The sequence below is a fragment of the Carassius auratus genome, chromosome 50 (genome assembly GCF_003368295.1).
Source record: "Carassius auratus strain Wakin chromosome 50, ASM336829v1, whole genome shotgun sequence".
NCBI classification, from domain to species: Eukaryota; Metazoa; Chordata; class Actinopteri; order Cypriniformes; family Cyprinidae; genus Carassius; species Carassius auratus.
Genome location: NC_039292.1, coordinates 523,136 through 539,454, shown reverse-complemented (window position 1 = coordinate 539,454; position 16,319 = coordinate 523,136). Strand labels below are relative to the sequence as shown.

Genomic DNA, 16,319 nt, shown 5'->3' with positions numbered 1-16,319 from the left:
TTAATATGTTGCAATTGAATGTTGCAAATGTATAACACTAAGCAATACTTATAATGATGCTTCTTGTATTAAACCACCCTAAATAAATTAAAGGTGCGGTGTTGGTCTGTCATAATGAATTACACCCACAAATGAATCTTTTTATTACAATTTATATGGACCAAGGTTTTTTAAGTATGAATAATTCTGTCGTGATACTAAACTGCTTATTTTGGTAAAGAAAACCTCTGTAAATTAATTTTTTGAGTCAAAATGTCATAATTAATTAATTCCAGAATTTAGAAAGAACTTGTTTATTTTAAATAATGACAGCATTTCTATTGGAATAAAATACACGGTGCATTCCAGGACAGAATGGTGTAGTGCTTAAAGCAGTGGCAAGCCTCGTTTGCATAAAAGTCGAATGCGAGAAAAATAAAATATTTGAAAGAGCTGCTACACTGACGCATCTAGTCTGAATACATTCGTTTCTAGGCATAAATAAGCGAAATAATACAAAATCTTTCATTGGTATGTACAAAAGAAAACACCGGAGATGTGTGTGCATGTGTGTTGGCAGACATCCTGGCATCAGTGAGGCATGTAGCAATCTTCCTCGCATCGCTTTCAGTGTTACTCCGTGTTCTTGTAGTTGGTGAAAAGGTTGTAAAGCACCCTGAGTGTGGACTTCAGATTCAAGTTCACCACGTCTGCAGGACACAAACAACAGACAGAGGCTTGAATATGTTACCTGTCACTGTGAAGGAACACAGTATGTTTAGTGCATCATTTGAGGAACATCTCCATCTAGGGGATAATGTGGGTAACACCATGAACAGGTGCAGACGATGTAACTGCTGGCACTGATTTTTTCTGGTACCTTCTGGTCGCGCTTTGGGTTTCTGTAATCCACCATCTTGCATGAGCTCAAAAGCAAATGCGACATTATGCACCTAGAGAAAAACAGAGAAAAACACTCTAGAAATCCCTTAGGACAACACCAGTTTTATATGTTATAAAATAAAAAAGCTCAGATTATTGCAAGTTTAATGCCATAAAGATTTCATAACCACCGCATAATCAGACTTCACGAGTCCAGATCAGACCACAGACTCGTTGAGAAACACTTAAACTGTAATCAGACTGACTCTGATAAGGTTTGATGTGGACTTGCTTAGTATAAAGTGCTCTGATATGTCTGAAATTTGATTTGAAAATAAACCAGACCTCATCGAACCCCATCAGACTCTGTAAGACTTAATAATTTCACATTAGACTCAAGTCCACATGAGACTTCATAAATACTACTCGTCTGACGTGGACTCATCGAGATTGACGTGGTCTGATATAGTCTGAACAGAATTCATGAAGTCTGGTTCTGATGTGGTCTAGTATGGTGTTGTTCGATGTAGTCTGACAGGGTCTGACGCAATTTAATGAGGTATCTGAAAACAAATCAAACCGCATCAGACACTGTAAGACTTAAGTCCACATCAGACCCAATCGAACTCTACAAACACTATTCATCTAATGTGGATTACTCACCGAGACTGATGTGGTCTGTGTGTGGAATCATGAAATCTGATAAGGTCTGATAATGGTTTGATGATGTGATGTAGGCTGATGTGGACCGATGTGGTTATTGAATACTTCATCAAACCACATCAGACCAAAATTCACCATATCAGACCACATCAGACTCAAGTCCACATCGGAGTCTAATCAAGCTCTATTAGAGCTCTATTCAGTCTGCTTTAGACCTCACCAGTCCATATTAGACCACCCTATGGCACACTTACCTTCTGTTCGAAGCTTTCAGGCGTGAGGTAGAAGTTGTACAGCGGGACAAAGTAATTTTCTAACAATCCCATCAGCAACACCAGATAGACACCATCTGCAAACTTCACACACACACACACACACACACACACACATGAAGAGGTTTTTAAGTGGATCTGATGTAAAGATCTGTGTGAGAGCTGAACAGATGATGTTCATACCTGAGACTCCAGCTCCGTCACCTCCAGGTTCAGTTTGTTCAAGTGTTTATTCACAAATGTAATCAGCGACTGAAGAAACAGACCAGTTTTGGATAATCAGTACCATCGCACAAAAGATCAGGTCCCAGCCGAAACCAGTTCTTACCGTTTTCACTACGTTCAGTTTGTCAGGTGCGTGATCCAATAACGTGTCAAAAGCATCACGTTCTGCGAATGACAATAAAATAAACAGTTTTTGGACGAGTGAAAATAAAAAAACATGCATGGGAAACCATCAATGAACCAGCTACAGTTGTCCAAAAACTAGACCTCTGCGTGATCCTTAAGGAAAATACTCACCTGATCTTCCGATCATCATTCTGTTGGAAACAAGGAACACAAACTCAGCATCAGATCACACATTCAAAAGTGTTCAAATCATCTGTCACCAGCTGGCCACATTGGAGCATCTTACTCTGTTGTGGTACTTGTGAGTTGTTTGGTCACATGATCACTCTGAAGGATTCCCTCTTTTTCTGAGACACACACACACACACTTCTGTAATTAGGCTTAGGTTATTTGATGTAATGTTCATTGTCACACTTTAATGAACTTGTCATACCTTGACCACGATCATCTTGACAGACACATGCTCAGGTAAGCGGATGGGTGCCGCGTAGTAGATGGCCATCGCTAGCAGCAGGTACACGATGGACACCAGGTTCTTAGAGTGGATTGCTGAGGAAGGGATACAGATTTAATATAAACAAAAATTATTTTAGATAAAATAGACTCAATTTACTTTCTTAGTAAAGGTCTCTTGTGCACAATTTATCAGTGCATGTTACATGAAATAATACATATATACATATGTGAACCTGGAACAGAAAACCATAAGGTCATAAGGTCATAAGGGTCCATTTGTGAAGAAATCATCTTTCCTTTGACGTACGGTTTGTTATGATCGGACAATATTTGGCTGAGATACAACTATTTGAAAATCTGGAATCTGAGGGTGCAAAAAAAATCTAAATATTGAGAAAGAAATTTATATTTATTAGTTTTATTTATTTTTCATGATTAGTTTTATTTATGTCCAGTTAGTTACACATGCATATATATATATATTTGTTTTCATTACATTTAATTTAACCATTAAGAATAGAAATATAATTGAAAAGGTTGTGCAATTTTAGTATTATTTAATATATTGTTTATGTGCTATACTTAATATTTTATTAATATTTAACATTTTAATTTCATTTTAGTTACATTTGTAAAAATGTTCATGTGCTTTTGTCATACTATTTGTTATATATATATATTTATATAAACAATTTTTTTAGATTAAATTTTTTTTATTTCAGTTTTAGTTTTTATTCATCTCCAGTTAGTAATATACATATATAAGAATGGGGGAAAAGTAATGTTATTTTAGTCTTATTTACTGTATATACTATAATGGTTTTAAATTCACTTTCCACTATTTTCAGTTTTCATTTCATTTAGTAACATTTTTAGTAATTTTGTTACATGCTTTTTGTCATTCGTATTATTTATACGTTTTTTTTATATATATATATATATATATATATATATATATATATATATATATATATATATATATATATATTAGGGGTGTAACGGTTCACAAAATTCACGGTTCGGTTCGATACGATACACTGATGTCACGGTTCGGTTCGATACGTTTTAGATACAGCAAAATGTAAAAACATCTCAACTTTTCAGAATGCCGCAAGCGCACCGCGGGTCATGTGACAAGAACTAACCAATCAGCTTCATCCTTTCCCGTAACAACGTTGAGAGCTCAGCCAAGATGAAGGATCAGCTGATCATAGTTGTATATGGATTGCAATTTTGAAATAAATTTAGTAGCAGAGCTACTGCAAGCGATTTTTAGAGCTGCAAATCCATTTATCCTTCGCTGAAATTTCCGCGTCTCATGGAGAGAGCACGTCATTGTTGCTTAGCAAAGACAGACGCCTCATGAGCGCTTCTGCCCAAGCGCTTTGGAAAGGAGGAGAAAGACGCGCTTAGCGTTTTCCACGCGTTTTTAGGCACGATATGTGAACGGCCCCTAAGGCGCTCGCTCACTCAGCACGCGCTGAAGGCTCGTTGCAAAATGTCTAATGCATTTAACAGACCAGAAATATAAGATCCTAAAATAACCAACAGGTCTGGTGTTTGGGTTGGATTCCCTGTAAGCTATAGTGTCTAAATGCTGCAGGGATAGTTTGCTGCGTGCATGTTTCTCCTTTTTTTCGTCTTTTCCCAGATAGTACTGACGCATATATCCCAGATATTCCCGCTGGTGTTTTTTTTTTTTTTTTTGTAATCCCGCTGGTGTACCCTGTCATGTTGCAGATGCGACATACCGTTGTTTTTTTATCCACCACTCTCTTGCCATCACCATTATAGCTTAAAGGGAATCCAAAGTGCACCCAAACACCAGACCTGTTGGTTATTGGAGGATCTTCTCATTTCTAGTCTGTTAAACGCATTGGCTATTTTGGCAACGAGCCTTCAGCGCGTACTGAGTGAGCGAGCGCCTGCTGAGTAGCCTAACATAAACATATAAGATGGTGTTTTTTTCTTCTTCGGGAGTGTCAGGGGCGTTGCCTGTTACGTTGTTTGGGTTATTGGGCTACCTTGTTGAACGCATATCATTATATTTCTCTCTCTCTCTTTTTTTTTTTTTTTCAAATATAATTAATTACTCCAACGAACCGTTCGGTATACATAATGCGTACCGCGTACCGAACCGAAAGCGTCGTACCGAACGGTTCAATACGAATACGCGTATCGTTACACCCCTAATATATATATATATATATATATATATATATATATATATATATATATATATATATATAATACTATATAGGTTTAATTTATTTTTTATTTCCATTTCATTTGATTTTTAGTTTTTAGATTTAAACTCATGTCAGTTACTTGTACATTTCATTATAGCTTTATACCAGTTAACAAAATGTTTTTAATAGTTTTTAGTAAAACAATAATAACCCTGGTACAACTGAATTGATATGGTTTGGGTGAACTATCCCTTTAAATGCGAGTGTTTTTCAGCGCTCACAGTCGACACTCCACTCCGTGTTCCAGTCCAGCGGTCTGAGAACCACATTAACAGCCTCCAGAACCGTCTGCAGCTTCTGCTTCTGTCCGATCTCTGACTGCGTCACCTCTGCCACATTTAGCTTATGACCCGACAGCTTCTCTGAAAGAGACGACACACAGACGCCCTCACTACACTGAAAATACCACCGCAAAACGCCAAAACAGGCAATGAGTACGAGTCTTTGTATTACCGAACAGTTTCTGCAGCACCTGTCCATCATACAGATCTTCCTCAAGGTCTTTCACGATGATCCGGTCCTCCTCAAGTTCACTGTTGATCCAGTCAATGAGAACCTGAGAGGAAGAGAGAATAAGGGTCAGTGGCTAGAATGGTAATTATGCAAAATGGGCGTGGCTTAGCAGACCAGACGTTCACTATATTATCATTTGTGATTTCTGTTAAGGTATTTACTGTTATTTACAGTTTAATCGTCAACATTTTTCACTCTTTGTTTATTTTCTAAATTCTAGCATTGTTGTTACTGTTAACAAATTTATAGTACGCTAATTTTTGTTAATTGAAATAAATAAAACTGAAATAAACTAAAATTATTTATATTTTATATTTTATAAATATTAGATGAAACAAAGAAAAAAATTTAAATCCTCCCTTGGCAACTAACTGAAATGATATGTTTAAAGTTAAAATTAAATTAAAATTACTACAATTGAAAATTAAAAACAAAGTTAAAAAGAAATATTAAAAAAACAATACAATTACAATAGCACAAAACTAAATCACTTAAACTAAAACTAAACATTAAATGACCAATACTTACATTTCAATGATAATTACTAGTATAAAAATAAAAGATAATTAATTTAATTATTAAATTAATAATTATCTAAAATATTAATGAATGACACAGATAAAATGAGTGGGTGTAATAACAGAGCTGAAACTCTAGGGGGCGCTGGCCAAACAGATTTTAGTGTCAAATTTAATGTTTCATTGGTGTTACTGTCTTCATCTGCCATTTCTGTTTTTCTTTTCCGCAGCATTCATTCTGAAATATTAGTGTAAGAAGTCAGATAAGGTGTTTTGTACCTTCTGGAGGTCTTTAAAATTGAGGTCTTCTCTGGACGTTGGGTCTAGAATGGTCCTCTCTGCATTTTCCTCTGCAAAAATCAAGGAGGAAAGAAGAAACTTTTTAGCACACTGTTGTTGCTGTTTTTAAAGACAGTTAGTTGTGATGATCCTCTAGGACTGTCTTGGGTCTGGGTGCATTTCTCCAGCTGTCTGACTCAGAAATCAGGGTGAGTAAGAGACATGGAGGAAGTGAGAAGGGTCCTCCACACCCAACAGCACCACAACACTGGTGTAGAAGTTTTTAGTAAAGTACTGCTCAAGTGCCAACTTTATCTCAGATGTTTGCCTTTAAATTCTTAACTAAGAGATTAAAACAGACACACAAAATTAATAATGAACATTTGCTGAAGATATACTCACCCTCGGGCAATTCAAGTTAGTTTCTTCATCAGCGCAGATTTGGAGAACTGTAGCATTGCATCACTTGCTCACCACTAGATGCTCTGCAGTGAATGGGTGCCGTCAGAATGAGAGTCAAAACAGCTGATAAAAACATCACAATAATCCACAAGTTATCCACACCACTCCAGTCCATCAGTTCACATCTTGTCAAACAAAAAGCTGCATGTTTGTAACAAACAAATTCATTATGATGCTGTTTTTAACTTTAAACAGTTACTTCCAGCTAAAATACAAGTCCTCTATCCATAATATTGCTGCTTCCAGTGAAAAAGTGATCTCTTCTGAATCAGGAGTGAAATATGCTTGATTAATCGCCATTTAAAAATGAAACCAGTCCAAAATTCTCAACAAATATGTGCGTGTATTTTGATGAGAGAGGACAACAAGTGATGGACGTTTCACTGGATGAAGTGATATTATGGATTATGGACTCATATTTTGGCCCGAAGTGAGTGTTAAAAGTTTAAATGTGGTGTGGATTACTTGTGGATTACTCTGATGTTTTTATCAGCTGTTTGGACTCTCATTCTGACGGCACCCATTCACTGCAGAGCATCCAGTTGTGAACAACTGATGCAGTGCTACATTTCTCCAAATCAGTTCTGATGAAGAAACAAACTCACCGACTCATCTTGGATGGTCTGAGGGTGAGAACATTTACACCAAACTTAAATTATTGTTATTTTCTGCTATAATCTAAAAGCCAATGAAACCAGAGTTACACTAATTTACACATATTATGGTGTCGCTACAACACTTGTGGAGGAGTGAGACATTCGATTGGGTTTAATGGATGAGAAGAAGCCGAATGTTACCAAGCAAAGAGTCCTCAGGGAGCAGCTCTGGGTCGGTGTGCAGAAGAGGAGCCATGATGGCGTTCTTCCCATCTTCCTGAAGATCACTCACTAGGAAGACAAAAGAAGTTCACTACTGACGTACCTTCGAATGTATAGCAATTATTCAACGCCATGCATCAAGGTGCCATGGTTCTTCATGCTTGTATGCATTTTTTCAGGAAAATATTTGCTTAAGCAATACCAGGAGCTCGCTGCAGATTCAATGAACTGATCAGTGTGTGGTGATTAATCAGCTGATTCATGAATGACTCTCTCTCTTCCTCTATCAGTTTATTACAGTCAATTTAGATCATGACTTGACATCTAGTTCTATGAAAAACAGCATCAGTTTAATGCACTTCCTCTTAAATGCAAACAGTCATCAGGAAGAGTTCCTCCTGTACGACACACACACACACACACACACACACAGAGTCAGCAAGGATGCATTAAATGTATCAAAAATGACAGTAAAGACATTAATAATATTACAGATTTGTTACAGAATGTTACAGAGATTTCTGTTTCAAATAAATGCTGTTCCTTTGAACTTTCCATTCATCAAAGAATCCTTAAAAAAACAATATTAAACAGCAAAAAATATGTTTTCAACATTGATAATCAGAAATGTTTCTTGAGCAGTAATCAGTATATTTCTGAAGATCATGTGACACAGAAAACTGGAGGAATGATGCTGAAAATTCATATTTACATGGAACAATATGACTTAACACAAACTGCACACAGACCTAACATTATTGCTAATATTTCAATATATTATAGTATAAGTTTTTACTGCCATCAGATGACCTTCAGAGACCCCTTAAAAGTGTCAAATGAACTTATATTTCATATATGAACCTATAGATTTTTTATGTTGGCACTTGAATGATGAGAAATGTTGCTTTGGGAACTAGCTGCAATAAAATGTTGAGAAATAAATAAATACATACCTACACACATATACAATCAATGAAAGTCAATGTGGTCCAGAAACTGTTGGGTTACCAACATTCTTTGAAATATCTATAGTGTTCAAAAAAACTTATACAGGTCTAGAACAACTTTAGGGTGAGTAAATGATGACCGAATTTTCATTTTTGGGGGGAACTATCCCTTAAAGATGAATGAGAATCCTAACAGATTGCTTTTTCTGCCTGTGAACAGTACAGTCGAAAAATGACTTTAAGAGGCTAATAAAAGTGTCATTCATGTTTTGTCATCAATCCCCCGTGTAAGTGGAAACTCATTTAAACTGTTTCACCCTGACAGTTCTTCATCCACCCTGCAGATCTGCACCGAGCGTGCAGCATCTTGCGTCAAATCTGCATTTCCTGCTATATTAAAATCATAATTGTGCTTTACCCCTCTAGGGCACCATTAAACATGCCTCAATTTTTTATGATTATTAAGTTCCGTCCATGTTTCACATACAAAAAAATAAATCCTCTAGGAACAGAAGCTATTTGTAGTAATCAATTATAATATTTTGCTTTAAATATACACCATAAAAAAACGATATACTGGCCATACATATACTCATAAACAAATGCATTTAGATTTGTTTTATTAAATACTGTACATGCATTTATGAAATCAAATTGTTAAGATTGATGTGATAACACAATCAGTCCCTATATAATAAATACTATAATATTTTATAATAATGTTTCAGTGTATGTTTGAAAAAGCATGTGTATTCAGAAATAAATATGTTTGATTTTAAATGAAATATTTAACTAATGAATCTAATGTGGCCACGTACATCTGCATTCATTTAATTAAGATCTATGAAACTGCTGCATTATAAAACAGCCCAAAGTCTACCTTGCTTTCTTTTCTTCGTTCCACACAGAAGACCAGCCATGTCCCGTAAAACAGCACTGAATCCAGCTAATGTCCTGCAGTGAGCCTCGGTGGTGTGTGTGTGTGTGGCTACAGCAGTCGCACCCGCGTCATCACGTGTTATTTCTGTCCCTTTGCCACCCTCACTGCTCCTGTTTCACGGAGGACGAGAGGCTGCTCTACTAGCACTCTAATAGATGCAACATTTGACTCTACGATTAGCACACTAATGAGGGACTAACCAGAACTACACTCGATGGAGATGATTCACCTCTGCTTTTTATAATATTGTACATCTGTCTTCGATGTTCGATGGAACACAATAAAATTACATATTTGGTCTTCATATTCTAGTCTATAATAATGGATTCGACATTCAAGAAGTTTTTCATGCAACACATGAAATCTTAATGTTCAAAGATTTCCAGATATTTGATTTGTGCTGTGTAATTAATTACATTACATTCTATTCTATTTTATTTTATTATATTTTATTCTATTATATTTTATTCTACTATGCTATATTCTATTCTGTATTAGATGATCAAGTTTTTCTGCAACACATTAAATCTTAATGGCTTCTGCAAAATGTCCAGATCTTAAATGACTAATTGAATCTATTTTATTCTATGCTGCATTAAATATTCAAGATTTTCTGTAACAGATGAAATGTTCATGTATCTTCAAAGACTTGCAGATCTCCAAGGTGTGCTGTCTAATTCTATTCTCTTCTATTCTGGATTAGATGTTCAAGTTTTTCTGCAACACATAAAATCTCCATGGCTCTTTGAAAATTCCCAGATCTGAAATGACTGTTGCCTAATTGATTCTATTTTACTCTGTTCTATTCTATATTTAATATTCAAGTTCTATATTAAAACCTCAAGATGTGTTGTCTAATTTTCTTCTATTCTATTCTGTAATGGATTAGATAAGGTCACTGAGACATTTCAATTATTGATTTATGTTACAGTATATATTAAGGGTTCTGTGGTTCTGATTCACGAGGAAATTCATTTAATAAATTAGGTATTTTCAGAAAGTCTCAATCTGCTCTCAAAGCTGATTTCTCATGTTCGAATCAGTTAGTAAAAAGCTGCTGATCTGCAAGTGCAGTGTCTTCACTGACACGACACAACAAACACTTCCCTGAGAAATCAATACACACTCACAGCAGTGTTTGTCAGCAGTGTGTGTGTCTGCAGGTCTTGGGGAAAGTTATTTATTACAAAGACGACAAAAATAGCAGTCTGGTCAGAGGAATGGAGTTGCTCTTAAATATAGCAGCACTTATTTGTGCGATCATTGGGATGCTGGAGTGGGAAATGGGCGCCGGATGAGCAACATAGTTCAGATGTCAGAGAGAAGATGATTGTGTCATATTATCAACCAAACTTCCTGCACAGTCAGTCTCCATATTAGACACTACCTGTCATTAATCTCTGGATTATATGCTTTCAGTCATTTGTACAAGAAAACATTAAAACATTATTATTATTTTAATTGATATGACAAAATTTTGATAAGACCAATATGTGAGAAAATGAACAAAATGAAATACTTAAAAAGTATATATAAAAAGTCATTACTTGGGTAAAAAATGAAATATAGAGAAAACATTTTTTTCCAATAAAATCAATATTAATGTATACATATACACACACAGACCATTAAAATGTGAATGGGCACATGCAAATTTAATAAATTATTTTTTGTTGTTGTTTTTTCTAAAAATAATAATTTTAAATGTTATCTGAGAATACTGACTAACCAACTAACTTAATGGGAAAATGCTCCTTAGGAAATACTACACTCAGTTCTTTCTTTTATGACTTTTTACATTTATAAGCACACATTTCATCATTATAATTAGTGTATTACCACTGAGGTAACTGAATTGTATTTTAGGAACTGAGAACTATCCATGATGACGACTAGACTTTTGCTTCTGATTAAAGTTATTTCTGTTTTTTAACATAGCAACACTTTACCTCAGATAGCTCTACACAAACACAGACACACATCACTGATGCTCAATGTACAAACATAGACAAGAGTGAAACTTACTGAGATCCATGTTCCCCAAAGCTCCGAGTTTGTCTGAGGACACTTAACAAATGAAGCCAACATCAGCCAGATCTGTCAGTATCACTCATCCACACACAATAATATGCAAGTCAACATCCTGACAGGCAAACTCATCCTCATATATATCCGAGGGTTTTCTGATATCAGCTTCTGCACAGCAGGGATGGGAAATGCTGCTGTCAATCATAACAACTACTGTACTAAGCTCCCGAAGAAAACAAACCACTCTGTCTAACAAAAAGTCTAACAATGTCATGTTTACTCATGTACATAAAACAGCATCACTGCTTAAATGAAGTCACTCATCTGTCAGACATTTGACCAGCATTCCATCATATTTTCATCAAAAATGAATACAGCCAGGATACCATAGCAACCAGCCAATTACAACCATTCAAAAACCTTAACAACAATCAAAACAGCCTAGCATCCAGATAGAGATGTTCCGATACCCTTTTTCTCTTCCCGATACCGATTCCGATACCTGGGCTCAGGGTATCGGCCGATACCGAGTACTGATCCGATACCTGGGTGTGTATCTGTATATACAGCTGTATATACTACTAGCCCTGTGTAAATTGCTAGAATTCTTTTTATGGTGTGCTTCAGACAGATCCCTCAATAAAACATGAACAAATACATGGTGAACTACTGTATTTATTACAGTATTTTTATTATCTAACATGAATTTGACAGTATTATTTATTTTCATATGCAAAAAAGAACTTCAAATGCAGCCAAAAATCTAACACCGCAAACTAAAAAAGGTATTTAAGTTTTACAATATAACTGTATAAAAAAACTGCAACAAATAAGTCTAGGAATATAAAAAAAGATCTATTAATCAGATAATCTCTTTACAACAAAACAAGTAAAAAACAAGCAACCATCTAGGCATAATTATTATTATTATAGAGACGTATTATTATTACTGTAGGCTACAACAGTAGCTTTATATATTGTCAATTTACTCATGTAAACCAAACATTTATTTTAATGGGCTGCCATGAAGATCTTTGAGTGTCTGTGTTTATGATATGACAGTATTCTCAAATGAAACGGTAAATTCTCATGAAGTGACGGTTTATGCGTTCGTGTCCTCATGACACACAGCAGAGACTACAAAACAGCGAGCTCTCGCGCATCTGTGCCAGTCACCCACAGAGATGTAGATTTTGCGGGAGTAATATTTAAATAGTATTTTGCAGTTTAATATTCACAGACACTAGTATATATTCGGCTACTGTCTGGAGCCCTGCGTTTTGACTTACACGGAAGCGACTGAACGCAGCTGCCGGTACTGAATATACTTGAGAGTCTGTAACTACCGGTACTACAGAGACATACTGCTAACCACTGATCTATAATATAGAAGCGGCTTCACTGTCTTTTGGCAGTTTAGAATGTGATGAGTGATCCAGTCATATATAGATCAGGGCTGCTAACGCGTTTTCATTTCTTCTTCGCTGCTCTAAACAGGGGTTGCTTGTGGCAACACAGCACAACTTCCTGTGTTTTCAATGCATTTTGAGCAGCGAAGAAGAACCGTGCAGCGGGTAGGCAAAGCTTGCGGTCATAACTAGGTATTTTTTAAGAAAATGGTATCGGATCGGTATATGGGTTCATGTACTCGCCGATGCCGATGCCAGAATTTGTTGTGGTATCGGAGATATTTCCGATACTAGTATCGGAATCGGAACAACTCTACATCCAGACAAATCACCTTAGAAACACCATAACAACCATCTAGAACACCCATACAACACCCTAACAACCATTCAGAAGACCCAGGCAACACCCTAACAACCATTCAGAACACCCATACAACACCCTAACAACCATTCAGAAGACAACCAGGCAACACCCTAACAACCATTCAGAACACCCATACAACACCCTAACAACCATTCAGAAGACCCAGGCAACACCCTAACAAACAGGCAAAATACGCTATCTACACCCTAACAACTAACCAGAACACCATAGCTAACAGTCAAAACACAACATTTAGAAAACCATAGCAACAACCTTAATAACCAGCCAGGACACCTTAACAAATAGCCAAAACACAATAGCAACACCTGAAAAAAAATCCAGAACATCCAAGCAACACCGTAACAGCCATTCAGAAAACCTTTGTAACACCCAAACAACCAACCTGAACAACCTACCAAACTGTCAAAACACCTTAGTAACACCTTAACAATCACCCGGAACACCCTAGCAACACTCAAGCATCCATCCAGAACAACCATGCCATACCTTGATAACGACCAGCCAAAAGACCCTGTCAACACCCTAGCAACCATCTAGTAAACCCCAACAACTATTAAGAAAACCTTTGAAACACCCTAGCAACCAGCCAAAAACAACATAGTAACACTGTAATAACCCCAGAACACCCCCACACCGTAACAAGCAGCCGGAACACCCTAGCAACATGCTAACAGTCATTCAGAAAACCCTAGCAACACCTTAATAACAACCAGCCAAAAGACCCTGGCAACACCCTAACAACCATCTACAACACCCAAACAACTATTAAGAAAACTTTTGATACACCCTAGCAACCAGCCAAAACAACATATTAACACTGTAATAACCAGCCAGAACACCCCAACACACTAAAAACCAACCTGAACACCCTAGCAAACACCCTAGTAGCAACCAGACAAAACACCCTAACAACACTCTAACAACCATCCATAAAACCCAAACAACTACTCAGAACACCCTAGCAACCAGCCAAAAAACCCTAGCAACACCCTAACAACCATCCATAACACCAATAGCAACTGGTCAGAAAACACCAATTTAAACACCATAGAGATATATCAACCACTTAACAGGGCAGTCACTTCAAACTTCTAAACTCCTTTCAAACTGTAAATGTTTTCAGAATTCACAAACTCAAAATAACCGTCAGAATTTTAGCCGACTCTTATATTAGTTTATCAGGCCAGAATTCAGCGTTTCATGGCTGCTGCAGTGGCGCTGAATGCTGAAGCACTAAATAATCGATTAAGATTGTTTGAAAAATCCCAAAAAGGATCCTCCTGAACAAAGAGTCACTAAAGAGACTTGAACACATTTTGTCACTCCCGTGTGACTGTCTGGAGGTTAACAGGACAACCACTCTGTTCCACAATGACACACACACACACACAAACACACACTTTACTGTGCAGCTGTTCACATAGATGGAGACTGAAAGGGGTGGGTTTGATGTAAGATACATAATAAAAAAAAATAAAAATAAAAAATGCAGATAGATACATTTTTAACTCTTGAGAGCTTGAAACAATATGAGTAAACAAGACAAATGAGTCCACCTCATTCTTATCTGAATAACCTTGAGCTTCTGACCTGGCTATTTCTGTCCCCACAATACAACTATGGCTTATGTTATGCTGATATAAGAAGAGTAAATCAAAAGAATTATAAAACTAAAATTGCACCAGTACAGTTTAATTATTTATATTAATAAAATTCATACAAGTTGCAATGAAATAAGCATTTTCATATATTCACAAATTCGTATATTGATCAAGTGCACCACCATGGACAGCGATAAAAATCAATCACTGCATGATGTCCTCATCTAATTATATTATTTCCTTTTCCTTTTTTAAGTTACAATATCATGGAAAACATTACCTTCTTTCAGCTTCTTTTTGCGAACTAACGTTCCCCCCAGTTTTCCGAGCAGCGACTCATCCTTCTTCATCTTCCCCGGCTGTCCGGAGGGTTTGGTGGGACTCGCGGCCATCTGCTCTGCTGCGGCTTCAGTAACAGAAACAGAACGAGTGAGCAGAATGAAAGGGGCGGGGCATAGTGGCCCGAAATATGCTAAAATAATTATTTTACTGTTTTAACTTTTACTGTATAATTTAAATTCATTAGGTATTAAATTTACTCAGTGTAATTTATAATGTGAAAAATATTGTCTAGATTTTTGCCAAATAAAAGCGGCGATGTCACGTGGAACGTGTTACTTTTCTCAGCGCTGTTCGACTAATCGGTTTACTGATAATCGGGATTTTTTTTTTTTTTATAGGGAATAAATAACTTTTGTATGCTTGTTTACCGGGTATTAATAAGAATTGATATACATTATTCAGTCTAGCGCTGTTAAATGTTTAACAAGAATGAAAACGAGACTGTGAGGGACAGAAGTATTGTGTACAACTGATTGTAGTGTAGTTTCAAAAGAGGCACAAGTAGTTCAGCTAAAAAAACATATTTAGTCTTTCAGTAACGTAAGACAAAATCACCATAAAACAGTCTGAAATTTTTAAGTTTTGAAAATCACGATATAGTAAAGGTATAGAGAACATTATGAAATTCAACAGGGTTTCTAACCTAATTAAAATCTATTAGTATAGTACTATACTATAACACAATATATACCCAGTAAGACGGTTCTAAATTAAAGATTCTGGCCATTTAGTGCCTCTTCTGAGTAAAGGTTTTAATTCAACAATTGGAAACAGATCAAACTGGTAACATTTGCCACACAATGCCAGTGGGTTTTGGAAAAGCATCACACGCAACTACAATACAGATCATGAAAAATAGCAGCAAACCATTGAAAATAGGTTATAAAATGAACATATCTCTAATGCTATTTGATAATAACAGTCTAATAATGAAAAACAAAGATTAAGAAAATATAACTTTGCATACGTACCCTTTGCTCTGGGTGTGGTGAAGACTTTAACAGAAAGCAGTACTGAAGCAGTGTAATATTAGGGGAAAGAAGGAAGTATGAGCATATTTTCACTGTGGATATATTTTGAGTCAGGCATTGTCATATCTGGAAAAGTGCTGTAAGATCTTGAGTCACACCCTTAAAGTCATACACAGACAGAAACTAAACATACACACAGCACACATCACCTAACTAAGACATCTAGTGTTACTAAATAAATCCCAAAAAGACA

General features: G+C 36.2%; 1 pseudogene; it reads right to left on the bottom strand.

Annotated features, from left to right (window-relative positions):
- Positions 1 to 249: 249 nt before the first annotated feature.
- Positions 250 to 16,302, bottom strand: LOC113066546 (beta-parvin-like; annotated as a pseudogene).
- Between the last annotated feature and the right edge of the window lie 17 nt (positions 16,303 to 16,319).